This window comes from Numida meleagris, chromosome Z, assembly GCF_002078875.1.
Source record: "Numida meleagris isolate 19003 breed g44 Domestic line chromosome Z, NumMel1.0, whole genome shotgun sequence".
NCBI lineage: Eukaryota > Metazoa > Chordata > Aves > Galliformes > Numididae > Numida > Numida meleagris.
In genome coordinates this window covers 66,181,575-66,194,624 of record NC_034438.1, presented here as the reverse complement: position 1 = coordinate 66,194,624, position 13,050 = coordinate 66,181,575, and the positions used below count along the sequence as shown (strand labels likewise).

At 43.0% G+C, this 13,050-nt stretch overlaps 1 long non-coding RNA gene across 2 annotated transcripts in view; it reads right to left on the bottom strand.

Moving 5' to 3' along the window:
- The window catches only part of LOC110390285, a 33,692-nt gene that overhangs the window by 3,734 nt on the left and 16,908 nt on the right, over positions 1–13,050 (bottom strand). For both annotated transcript variants that reach the window (XR_002433662.1, XR_002433663.1), the window contains exons 3-4: positions 11,327–11,490; positions 5,691–5,868 (exon numbers count right to left, since the gene is read on the bottom strand). This is a non-coding gene — a long non-coding RNA (uncharacterized LOC110390285). The remainder of the gene's footprint in view (positions 1–5,690; positions 5,869–11,326; positions 11,491–13,050) is intronic.

Sequence of the window (13,050 nt, the reverse complement as noted above, 5' to 3'; positions counted from 1 at the left end):
AGAGGATTTCTGTTGGCTTGGTCTGGACTGCAGCAAAGAGTTTTAAGACAAACAGGATTTGACTCCTGATGGATTTTTTCAGTAATAGATCATCTTGCTTCCTTCCAATACAGAGAGGTTTAGCCACTCTTTTAGAATCAAGCAGTCAAGCCGAGCACAGTTCAGCTAGACATTTCCTAAAGCTCTTGAAGCATCCTTTTTCAGAGGGGCTTTTCTTTTTCTCAGGCTTATATGTGTTTTCATTGAATTACATTTTTAAAGCCATCCAGTATATGATTCGCAACAAGGAGAGCACTCTTGCAATTTTGACTAGGCAAATAACTAAGTCCTATTTGTCAACTTTGATCTGAGTACCTTAGAAAATGTTCTCCCGATACATGAATAAGTTCTGAGATTGTCTTTGCTGCTTCTTTAAGCTGCCTGTAATTGAGCAGCTTGTTCTTTTTGACCACCACTTCTTGGTTTCTTAGAAACACTTGTTTTGGATGTTGTTAGCAGCACTGATTTATGAGATGGGGGTGCCTGTTCATAAGCAATTGCACGGAGATTACCAGCCCAAAGGCCAGGAAACACATGTCAAATGCTAACTATATTCCAGCTATAAAATCTGAGACTTGAGAGCTAGAGATCTAGAGGTCATGAACACTTTCAGTAAAGCCTAGCTCTCATTTCCAGCCCTTTTGTTTTTTCTTTATAAGCAGCCCCTTCACTGAGCATGAACTATAAAGGGGGAACAAAGGGTTGTGTTTTGGAAATAGGATGGTCGCTGCCTGACCTCATACATGAGCAAAACACAGGTGCAGGCATTCTCGTTGTTTCCCTGTGTGAATATTGAACAATTTTAATTCTCTGAGAAGAATCCTTCTACTAATCCATGTCATATATCAAAAACTCATCCAAATATTGGGCTCTCAGTGAAGGCTAAGCATCTGTTCTTCAGAGTCTTCTACTCCTCTTAAAAGCCTACCTCGCACTGTTCTTTATGAGCATACTGACATCTACTGGTTACATCTGAAACTGTGCTACAAGGAAATATTAACTAAAGATGAATTTCTGCAAGAGATACTCTCATTTTTTACACAAAATCATACTGGTTTAGCTTATCTTAGGAAGGTAGACCACTGAGGAAAAAAAAAAAAAAAAACAGATAAGAAGCTTGAAATGCAGCAGAGGTTTTCGAGTTCACTGTTTCTGAAGTGTCCAAACAGACTCTGAAGGATAAAGTTCTCTAGTCCACCCTTTCACAAATCCTGGCACAGCTACCAATGGCAAAACTCAAATCCATCTCCACCATTCACTTCTTGCCTTCAGATGGAGATAGGTGAAGTAATTGCCCAGAAGATGCTGATTCAACGTGACCCCGCCTTCTCCCCAGACCCTCGCAAACATATTTAAATGTGCACCAGCCCAGACCACTGATATGACTACACATGGCTAGGAAATCCATTTTGTTCATATCAGAGTGCATATCCAAAAAGCTGGCAAAATCAAGACAAAAGACAGCTACAACTGAGTGACACATGAAATCCAGGCTGCAAATGATCCCTTTTGCCAGTACTTTAATTAAGTATATGTTTGGTGTTTAGATAAAAGTTTTTTGGAGCAGGGCTGCTTTTAAGAGGTTTCAGACAAAAATTAAACTCCTGATGTATTTTGATTTAGGTAACGGAAATACTTTTTGTGTACCAGAAAGAAGACAGTCAGGTTTTTTATTCTTTCATTTTCACACTGCTCATAGTAGAGCTCTTTCTGAACTTTAACTGCTTGTTTGATAATAAAAATGTATGGATTTTTCAGTGTCTCTATTATATTGATTTATGTCACTAGTAAATACACTTAGCTTTCTGATAAAGCATGGCTCATGGTTAAACCTTCTAGCTATGCCTTACTTTATTGAGGTTTTTGCAATTCTAGTCAAAGAAATGCTGTTCTTACAGGGGAAAAGAGAAGGAAGTTTGGAATGCCACTTTTTCAAAACACTCATCTCTGCATGTAGGGTAAATCGCCTTTACTGGCGATTTCCAAGCCATTCTGCGTAAGATATAAAAAGCCTAAACAACATCTGATTCTGAGCTCCACCTCAGCATGTGAAGTGCTCCCTGGTGAAGGGTGCTATGGAAAGTCTTCCTGTATATAACTTCCATTAATAAGTCTGTTTCAAGCTAATTCAACCCACGGTGCTGGTCATTTGTCACATCCTCTTTGACATGACCGTATCTTCCTCCTTCACAAAGAGCAAAGTCAGCAGAGCCAGGACACTGCAGATGGCTGAGGAGGGCAGACGGAATTATTTTGAGGCGGTGTTGCAGGCAGCTTTTTCACTACTGACCTAAAAAGGGAGGCCTGGCTAAAAGCCTCTGCAGATGCCATTCTTGGCTGTGGAAGTCATCCACATGCTACTGGTTTATCACAGAGGTACTACAACTCAGCCAAACGAGCTGTTACTCACTGGCTTCGTGCAAAGCATCATTTATCTCTGACAACAGCAGTCACATGGAGTGGGAATCGGCAAAAAGCAGGAAAACATGTAGGCGAAATTATAAGGGGTGGGACATTTGGATTGTTTGAATAAAGGAGATCTGGGAGACAAGGAAAGTAAACTATACCATAAACACCAGTCTGGGAAGAAAGTCTAGCAGGGGGAGTTCAGGAGATTATACTGTGCAGATATGTCCATCTTTTGGGGGGAGTGAACAGTAGAGGTGGATAAACTGCTTGGCTGGCATTCAATAATCCTCTTTTTCAAAGAGAAGACAGGGTCATTGCTGATCAGGGCAAGGAAACTATTACTAAGAATGCTGACAAGGCAGCGGTTCTCAGTACATTCTTCACCACTAGAGTAGCTGGAACTAGATCACAGGATCAAGTAGATAAGACAGTTCATATGCCAGCCTTCCAGTACTGGAGGAAGGGCTGGTCTGTGGCCTCTAGCAAGAGCCCAACCAATAGCAAACTGCAGGCCCTGCCAGGATCCATCCTTGGATGTAAGAGAAGTGGCTGATCTTTTTGCAAGGTCCTTGTCTATAATCTCTGAAAAGTCATGCAGGTCAGGAGGACATCTTTGAAGACCAGAAATGTACAAATGTCATACCCTGCCACACAAACGGCGCAAAAGAGGACCCAGGAATCTCCAGAATCATTAATTTCAATCCCTGGGAAAATAATGAAACAAGTTTCCTAGAGACTACTACAAACCAAGTGAGTCAGACAACTAGGAAAAGCCATCACAAATTTAACAAAGGCAAGTCATGCTTGACTAAGGCAATCACCTTTGATAACAAAATAACATTTTCTGTCAACACGGAGAGAGCAGTAGATATGGCTTACCTGGACTTCAGCAAAGTGTTCAACACATTTTCCACAGCCTCCATCTATACAAATTGGCAATACTCAGATTGAGCGGGTGGTCTGTTAAGATAGGCAGAAAACTGGCTAACATGGTTGTACCCAGAGGGTGATGACGGATAATTTTTTCTCAGGCTTGCAGTTTGTCAAAGCTGGGGACCCTGGGGGTCAATACTGGGTCCCAAGCTGTTCAATATCTTCATAAATTACCTGGATGGAGGGGCTGAAGACAGTCCGAACAAGTCTGCTGATGACACAAACCTGGGTCATCACTAAGTGTGGTGGACACATCAGAACAGAGTCACCTTTCATAGAGACCTTGGCAAGCTGAAAAGAGTGGGCAATCAAGAACTATATGAAGTTTGACAAAGACAAGTGCAGGGTTCTGCACTTGGGACAAGAGCTAAGTATAGGCTGGGATCCGAGTGGCTGGGGAGCAGCCTTGCTGAAAAGGGACATGGGGTTGCTTGTGGACAACAATCTGAACATGATTCAGTGGTGCACTGCTGCAGTAATGCAGGCAAGCAGGACCCTGGAGTACTTGGCCTAGTCCTGGCACACAACATTGGAAAAAAAAAGTAGGACAGACTGAAGAAAGCCCAAAGTTCTGCCACAAAGGTCATCAGAGGGTTGAAGAATCTGCTTTGTGAGGCAGGACTGATCTAGTTAGGACTTCTTACCCTGGAGAAGTCTTAGAGGGGACCTCATCACAGTATCCCAGTAATAAGTGAGTGGCTATGAAGAGGACAGAGGCTCTCACTTCATGAGGAGTCATATGGAGAAAGACAGTGGGAGAGGCTTCATCTTGATACAAGAAAGGTTTCAGAGCAAGAACAATTCCTTACTCAAACAACCTCCACAAGAACATGGTAGAAACCTCATTACTGGAGGATTTCAAGATGCTTTTGGACACAGCACTAGATAACATCATCTAGGCTACCTTTTTCAACAAAAGTTTGGACCTTGGACATCTTTTGATGTCTCTTCCAACCTGGACTATTCTGTGATCCTATGATTCTATAACCTTTTAACAACAACTGGTATGTCTGGACATCTGGTGAGCTGCTGTGGCCGAAGGCCAAGCCTGGGGAGCCTGCAGCCACCCACCATGGTGCACAGTGCCTCCATCATGGGTCAAGGTGACACACAGACAGCCACCTTGCCCTCCTCTGGCCAGCCTCCATGGCTGGCACCCCAGAGAAATGGCATTTGAATATATATAAACCCCAAAAGTGTTCATCTAGGGACAGGCAGATATTTCTAAATCCTCTCTCTTGCTTGAGACAGGGGGAAGGTATCTTCCCCCTGGGGGAAGGCCAGAGAGCAGGCCTACAGGATACTTCAGTACCTATATTTTAAAAATACAACATTAAATGCTGTTTAATGGCTGCAATATGTTTCAAGCTCCCTATGAACAGCACACTGGTTATCAGATAAAAACTAGTGTTGAATAGCGTATTTATTACCATTTGTCAAAACTCACAGGAACTCTGTCTAAAGCCAAGCTGGCTTTGGTAGTTAAGAGGCGAGGACAGGTCTGCGACTCAGGCTGTAATTGTCACTCAGTTCCCTATAGTAACACCTATTACATTGTAGCTTAAATTGTATCAGAGAGGAAGGACTGTTAAACCTTTCATTAGCTAGAGGACATTCTCTCCCTTCCAGAAAAGTGCATTCCAGCAGGGCAGAGATAAAAGTAACTTTTCAATGTTTAAAAGCTCAACATGTTTGTTGCGAAGAAAAAGCTGTACATTGTACTTCTGGTCTTACATGATAATGTGCAGGATGTACCTGCCCCAGCTCCAGCCTTTCAGAAGCTGCAAAGAGTGTTTTTCTCCAAAGAAGGCCCGTGGTACAGACCTCAGCTAGGGCTGTGCAATGCCACGTGTCACCTTGGGTCTGCTGAATTTTAAGTATTTCGTGCCAGGTTTTCCTAAGAGCACAAGAACTCACAGGCTTGGACAGAAGATGTGAGCAGTGCTTGGAGGACAGGGAGGTTTCTGTCAAAACCATGTGAGACTTCACTGTTTACAGTCTGCATTTGTACACGTCATAAAATCCACATCAGCCCCTCCTCCCGGCTCTCCTCCTCAGCCTGGCCAAACCTTAATGGTGCCCACACAGATGAGGCCTTGGCAGGACCCGTGGCCACCCACGGAAAGGTGGCCATGTGTGGGCTCCTTTGATCTGGGTGACGGGCATATTTGTGACAGAGGGAGCAATAAGCAAATGTCAAGCGGTCAGCCCCAGCCAGAAAGAAGCCCTGTGGGGATCTGGTACTTGCTGGGTGAGGAGGAGGCCCTGCAAGTTCTGCCTCCCTCAGATCCCTCAGGTGCTCTCCTCACCTTTGTAATGCTCCCTGGGTGACCTCAGAGACCTGAAGGGATCAAGGCTGGGCCACCTCCATGGCTTAGGTGTGACACAAGTGATCATGGATCCTGGAACTTGACAGTCAGATGGGGAGATGAGAAAAGAGATTGGCACAATATCATGTTCCAGTTCACAGTTTACTCTCCTGACATCCTGAAACAGAGAGAAAAAATCCTGAACTTCTGAAAAACAGTAATATTGGGCTGAAACAGAAATAAGATCTCACTGATATTTAAAAAGAAGTGATTATTTAAGGAGTCAGACTCCATTTGGATAAACATACTTTTAAAAGTACTGGACATAAAACAGCTTGCAATTGCTAACAATGGGTGTTTCTAAGGAGGGTGTGCTACACCACCTAACTCCTTGCAGTCTCAAAACAGACTGTTCTTTCTAGAAAAATCTTTGTCAGAAAAACACCACTTTTAGTTGACTACTGGTCAGTGCAGGGCTCTTTCCTACCTCCCAAATAACAGAAGACATGAGACTGGACTTGCAGGCAGAAGTGCATGGCTGCTTGGCTTACTGACTTCCTTCTCCTTTGTGTTGCTTATTTCAAATCACTTCTCGGTGGAAGAAAATTCCCGGAACACTTCTGTAACTTATAGATGCTCAGATTCTGCTCAGAGACTTTGGGCACAAGAGTAATTTCGAATTTCAGCACATCTGAAGTAGGTAAATGTATGAATAATTTTATTGCTGACCTTCTTGGTCTAACATGCATACTTGAAAAATGCCCTTTTTGAAGATATATTGCAAAGCATAGCTCTGAGTCACTCCTTAATCAAGCTTCAGCAGCAGCTTCAAGCATGTCCTGTTCAACAGAACCAGATGTCTGACAAAAAAAAAAGGTTTTCAGGTTTTGTTATTGCTTTCAGAAACTAGCTGTGTTTGTGAATCAAAGCAACCACCGCTGCCTGCGAGCTGCCTGCAGTTTCAGCAGAGCATCACCAGGGGGAAGCAGGAGGCTTTGTTCTAGCTGGTGCTCCTGATGAGCGCCGCAGCAACTGGACTGATTCCTGTGCCCTGCATTCATTTTCTCGATCCACAGGTGATGTTAATTTACCGTCCTTATTCTTTTGAAAGACAACATGGCGCTAAAATCCCCATCAGATGAACCTTAGTGCTCTCACTTGTGCAGGAGTTGTTCAACACTGCTCAGATTCAGTGAAAACACTGGCTTCACTCTTCTCATCCACTAGCAATACCGGTTACTGTTTTCTGATATTCTAGCTTCAAGAAATAGAAACTGAAATAGGAACTTGTCTTCCGTACTTTTCACTGCTGCTTGCATGGAAAGCAATTGATGAAAAGTTAGTTTACAGGATGTGTTTTGCCCCTGCTTTGCACAGTTACTTCTTGAATGTGAGCTGGTGCAGGTCCCTGGGCTCATACATCAGAATTGTTTTCCTCTTGGCAGTGATGATCTTTGGGGATCTCTGAGCTAAGACCAAAGTGCTTCTATCTGAGAAGGAAGTGAGCAAAAGAGAGCCACATGTATCTCCCAGGTGCACTTAAAACACTTCCTGATCTTTGGCAAAGTGATAGACAAAAGCAAAGTTGGTAGGTGCAGTGGCATGGGTTTTCTTCACTGCTGCCTTTCAGGCTTCATTTCAGAGTGTACTGGAGGCATCCTGCAGAGAGTACTCTGTGGAAAGACAGGATAACCTCAACCGAAGATACACAGATGGTATAGCAGCTACTGTACTCAGCTGCGTCTGGCTTGGCTGATCCAAGTTCTTGGTCCTGCTGTTCTTCCTCAGAAACCTTTTCTCACTGGAGGAAATGGGACAACACTGTAAGCCTCATTTAAAAAAAAATAAAAAAAAATGGTGTGGGCACAAAGCTGGATCATAGAACCATTAGCTGAATCATTTCAGTACATTTCCTCTAGATGATGCTGTAGCAACTACAAGGAATAGAGGCTGTAAAAAAATCTACCCTTCATTTCAACTACATATTTAACCACAGCGCTGTTTCTGCTCATCAGTTCACACTCTAGCCCTACTTCTCAGTATTACCCTAAGAGGACTCTTAACAAGATATTTTCCGTGCATGACAACAGAGGTTTCAGCCCAGGTGACCACCCAGCTGCTTAACACTGAGGATAGTCAAGCCTGGGAGATATCAGACTCCCAGAGCTATCCTGCAGCCCCAGCCTTCATTTATCCATCTCCTCCTTTCTTCTGCATGGGACGTTATCTAAAATATCCCAACATCAGACTTTGGTGGTCTATTTCCAGCAGCCAAGCAGGGCAGGTGTCCAAAATTCCTGCTTGAAGCTGAAATTACTTTTCTGATAAATCTGTGATGTGGTAGCAATGGGGACCATAATTTCTGGAAAGCAAACACAAACTCTGATATTTTATATTGTAGCGGTTCAGAGAAAAATGAGAATGTTGTGCACACATCCTCTGTGGAGTCAATTTCTTAATGACACTCTCATTCAGAGTGGGTTCTGAAAAATGCTGTTTATTTTTGCTGTTAAATGTCTGAATTTATCACAAGAAACTCGACTTAAAAGTGAGACTGCTACTCTTCTGCTTACTGAGTGACACAAAGTGTGAGAAACAGCCTGCCTATGGCTCCATCAGGCAGCCCATTTCAGTACGACTTCCCAGAAATAGAAGAATACTGTGCCAAGACTCCATTTTACACCATGGTCTCCCTCTCCTACTGACTTCCCATGGGTGTAGGGGTGCAGAAACATGGCTGTATCATGGAGAAGGCTTTGCTTTATAAGACTTATATGATGACTTTTAATCTGTGGAGAGAAATAAGGCAAAAATCTTAATTCAGCCCAGCTTGGCTAGGTACTGCCTAAGACTGGGTGAAATCAGACCTGAATGGCAATAAAAATGAATGTGGGGGGCACATGAAGCTAGACAGTAGGCAGATGGACTAGAAAAACATGAACAAGAGGTACACCAGATTAAATTAATCGTGGTCACTTCCAGCATCATGAAATGTGTTAGAGGCTTTCATGCACAGTGTTCATGGGCTCTTGGAACAGCAGTCCATAGTCTCACATCCTGTGATTGCTGCCTCCCTCTACAGTGATCTGATCACTGATCAGTTAGTATTGGTGATATTTATTCTGCCTTCACTATCAGGAATGTGTTTTATCACACACATTTAAGTCTCAAACTGCTTTCTGAAGAATAGGCTCAAATTAAAGTTTCTCCTCTGAACTAACCATTCCTTGATAAACTGATGACAAATGGGAAGGAAAAACAGTAATTAAAAGCTATGAATGTAACAGGAAAAGTTTAGTATTGCTAGGTGAGCTCAGGTTCCTCCACATGTGGAGCCAAAGTGATGCTCGGGAGGCTACTGGCCTTCTCTATGCATTATGTATGTCCCAAATAACACCACCCAATTTTCCCTCTGTGCTTGCTAGTGGACAGATGTCTGTGGATGGATGAATGATAGGAAGTAAATATTTTGTGCCTGCCTTTCTCCACTTGACCCCATGGGGAAGGAAACCACTGTTTCTGTTCTGCTCCTTCTCCACCAGCCTGACTCTCTTCTTTAAGAAGAAGGAGCAAGGAAACTGCATAAGCCAACGTATTAAAGCAGAAAATTCCCCTGCTCCAGCTTTGTCCTTGCAGTCAGCAAGGCCATGTACACCTGTCATACAGGCTAGAGCAAAGAGAAATAAATATCTGCATGCATCTGCCTTGAGTGAATTAAAACACACTCTGCATGACACGGATTTTATACATGGGTGATTTGTGACTCTGGTTAGCAGTATTGCCACAGTTCATACAATGAGTTGCTTCACAAGCCGAAGAGCAACCACCCCCATGCTCCGCATTTCCCCAAGGGAAATGCCCATTTCCAACACTTTGCACTTTCTGTTGCTGGAGGTTCCTACTGTGTAATTTGGTCTCTCTAACATCCAGTAAATGTTAAGCTTGTACATCTGACTTTCCCTACTAAAGTGTGGCTCCCTGCAATGTCTGCCTGTCCCCAGGAAGTGTACAGTAGCTCAGAGTCTGCTGGTTTCTTCGAGATTCTCTCATACTGTCATGAAGGGTTGCAATTCTTTCCCAGGTTTGAACTTTATATGGGAAGCACACACTGTGCATCCCCCTGCACTTAGTTTCTGTATGCTGAAAAGGTGATAAACGCATTACAATTATTGACCTGCTAATAACCGGAGTTTGGTTCAGCTCCAAAAGCTTTAAAATATGCATATACGTGAAAACAACCTGGTCTGACTTCAAGTCTGTTTGCAACAGTCAAGGCTACTTGACTGTGAGTTTTGACTGGAGAGCTTACCATTGGGTAGTAGCCTGAGGTGGGACATGGGAAGTACACAGAATGGAAATCACCTGATTACTAGTGAATTTTTTTAACATAAGGCTCTGACTTTAGGTTAGCAGCCCCACTAAACCCAAAGTTTCTCTGCCTGAAATTGATAAAAGTGGTTGTGATTTGAGGAGAGGTTTGCAAGAGACTCTAGATTGTTCTTACAGCTAAAGAAAGCAACTGGCTCGCCAGCTGCCTTGCTTGGGTTGCAAATGAAGGGGGCTGAACACACTGCAGCATAGTAGCCCTTGATTCTCATCTTGGGTATTAACTGCATCACAGTCTTAGAAATCTACGGGATTTTGCACAGCCATCCTCTGCCTTCATGCTGCTAATGCTTTCTCTACAAAATCCTTGTCAGCTTGACAGAAAGAGCTAATTCTATGCAAAGATACTTTCTGATTTAACTGACACTAGAATGGTGAAAATCTGTTTGTTCTCTGGCACCTCGAAGTCTCTAAGTCGGGCCTTGTGGCTGTGATCCTGTCAAGCATTTAGCGTGAATGTGCACTCTAAGCACATGCACTGTCTTATCAGATGCAAGCAGTTGCATAATTAAGAGCTGTCATAACAGAAATGCATTGCATCCTTCAGAAGGATGTTGAATATCCTCTTTGCATGTACTTATCGTTGTTGCTCATCCTTAATAGAGAGCTACTCTTAAAAAATGTTTTGCAATCAATGAACTGAGAGTGAAGGAAAACAGATTAAGAAATGCCCCTGCAAATATGAACAATGCCAGTTTCAAGTTGCTGTGAACTTGTACACAGTCTGTACAAACCTTTCAGAAGTTTGCATGCTGAGGTTTGCGCTGCATTATTTTTGGAAGCTGAGTGGGGTTCCTCCTCTCTTAGATATTTCTAGATTTCTGTTGCACTCTGTACAGGGCTTTCAGGCTATCCCATCTCCTGGGTGGTATCATTAGGTTTGTCTGCTGTTCCAAGGCTCTGACCTAAACATGGTTATGTTTAGACAGTGCCTCTGGGAGTGAGCTCTCCTTCTCAGTCTGTCTTTAAGATGGGTGGGAAACAGACATCCAGCTCTCAGATATGCACAGTGCTCTGTTTCTGCTGACTGTCCAGGTTTGCATGATGCGCAAACACACTCAGGGACACAGCTTCCACAGTGACAAGCAGACAAGGCTTACAGCAGAACACATCCTGCTGCATTAGCAAGTGCCTTGTTCTTTGATAAACTGCAAAGCTGCTCTATCATGTATTTGTTGTACTTTGAGGCACCTGAAGGAAACACAATTTTCCATCCTGGCCCTGTTAACAGCCATGATAAAAGTACTGACCTGCTGACAAGTGGGGGAAACATTCCAGCTATGTAAACAGATGGGAAATATTTCTTCTCCAGCATTCCTCGAGTAAGCTGGCTTTAGCTTAGTCCACAACTTCTGTGCATGATGTTCCTACTTCTGTCTCCATGCACACAAACTGGTTTCTTCAACTTCATGAGCTGTCAATCACAGAAATAAGTGCTTCCACCACATACTTGTAAAGCCTGGCAAAATGTTTTGAGAAGATATCCAGTGACCAGTTATAGAATGCATATCCATAGGATGTAAAACCACCCCACACTGAGTGTGGCCAAGTGCCACTTTGAGCAGCAGCTCACTTCCAACAGTGGCCACCAGTGACAGCTTAAGATCGCTGTGCAACTGGACAGGATAAAATATCTCCTGGTAAACTGTCTCAGTTTCCATCATCCAACAGCACTAGAACTCTTTGTAAAGTGTAAACGTGAAGTGTACACCTGAAGTATTCATTAGTGCTCAATAGCGACACTTAGTTCTCCTCTGAATCTACTCATCCCATTTTAACCCAGTGATATTACTGTCCTCTAAAACAGTCCATGCTAGTTGAGTTCCAGAGTTTAATTTCCACAGTGTGTGTAGTGAGGAGGATATCAAAATAAAGGAGACAGAGTTTTTGTCTTATTTTAGAAATTGGCTGCCTCAAATTTAATGTCTCTTGCCTTTAGTTCTTGAATTATTAACAACAGTATTTTCTCCATCCTCCACACTTAAGCTCCATATAGTTCTGTTCTCAGTCAACACTGATAGAATCATAGAACCATCTGAGTTGGAAGGAATCATCTAGTTCAACTCCCCTACAATGAACAGAGACACACACAGTTACATCAGGGTACTCAAAGAGCAAGCAGAGCTCCCAAGAGCAAGAGTTATTTCATGAATTTAGTGCTTTTTCTATTATTTTGTGTGGTTTGACTTTGAGATGAGGCAAGAGAACAGATATCTGATAACAATGAAGTGGCTACATGAGAGGTTTATATATGTATTAATGTTTGCAATGCTTTTTATTCTGGTCTCTATCTGTACCTGTAAATGGAAGCTGAAAGGATTCCTCTTTTTTTTTCTTTTCAGCATATACAGGGACTTGAAATTCATGAAGTGTAAGAGTATTCTCACAGTACAATGTATAGTGGGCTCTGATATCTCCTCATTTAGATTGGGTCCATCTGGACCACAATAGTGGAAGACAGGTGGAAATTAAACTTGGTGTAAAAACACACATCTGGTAGTTTTCTGGATTCTCATTTCTCCTACAGCTCACTCTCAGTTCTTTGCTTACTCCTACAGGAATGCTGCATTCAATGTATGTTGCAGCCAGTCCAGTTCTAAATCCCACTAAACTGATTGGACTCTGCTAGCAAAGGTTTCATAGATTTGCTGGTCCACTGGCTTTCAAAACCCACTATTAATGAGTAACTGCTGGACTTCTAATCTGGACAGCACCTACTTCACCTTGCCTTGATTCTTGCAGATGCATTTCAAACAAAAACGAGGGAGCAGAAGAGACAGCTTGATTTACCTATTTGCTAAGCAGCGTCAGCATGGTCCTCAAAGCTAGGCTGCTCTGGCCAGAGATAATGAGAGCCCCACATAACTAAACAAACATCTCAGAATAACAAACCAATCCAAACAATTTCCTGCATTGTCTCCCTGGAGTCAGTGGGCTCACGAGGCTCCTAAGACAGCAGGGAAAAGACAACCAG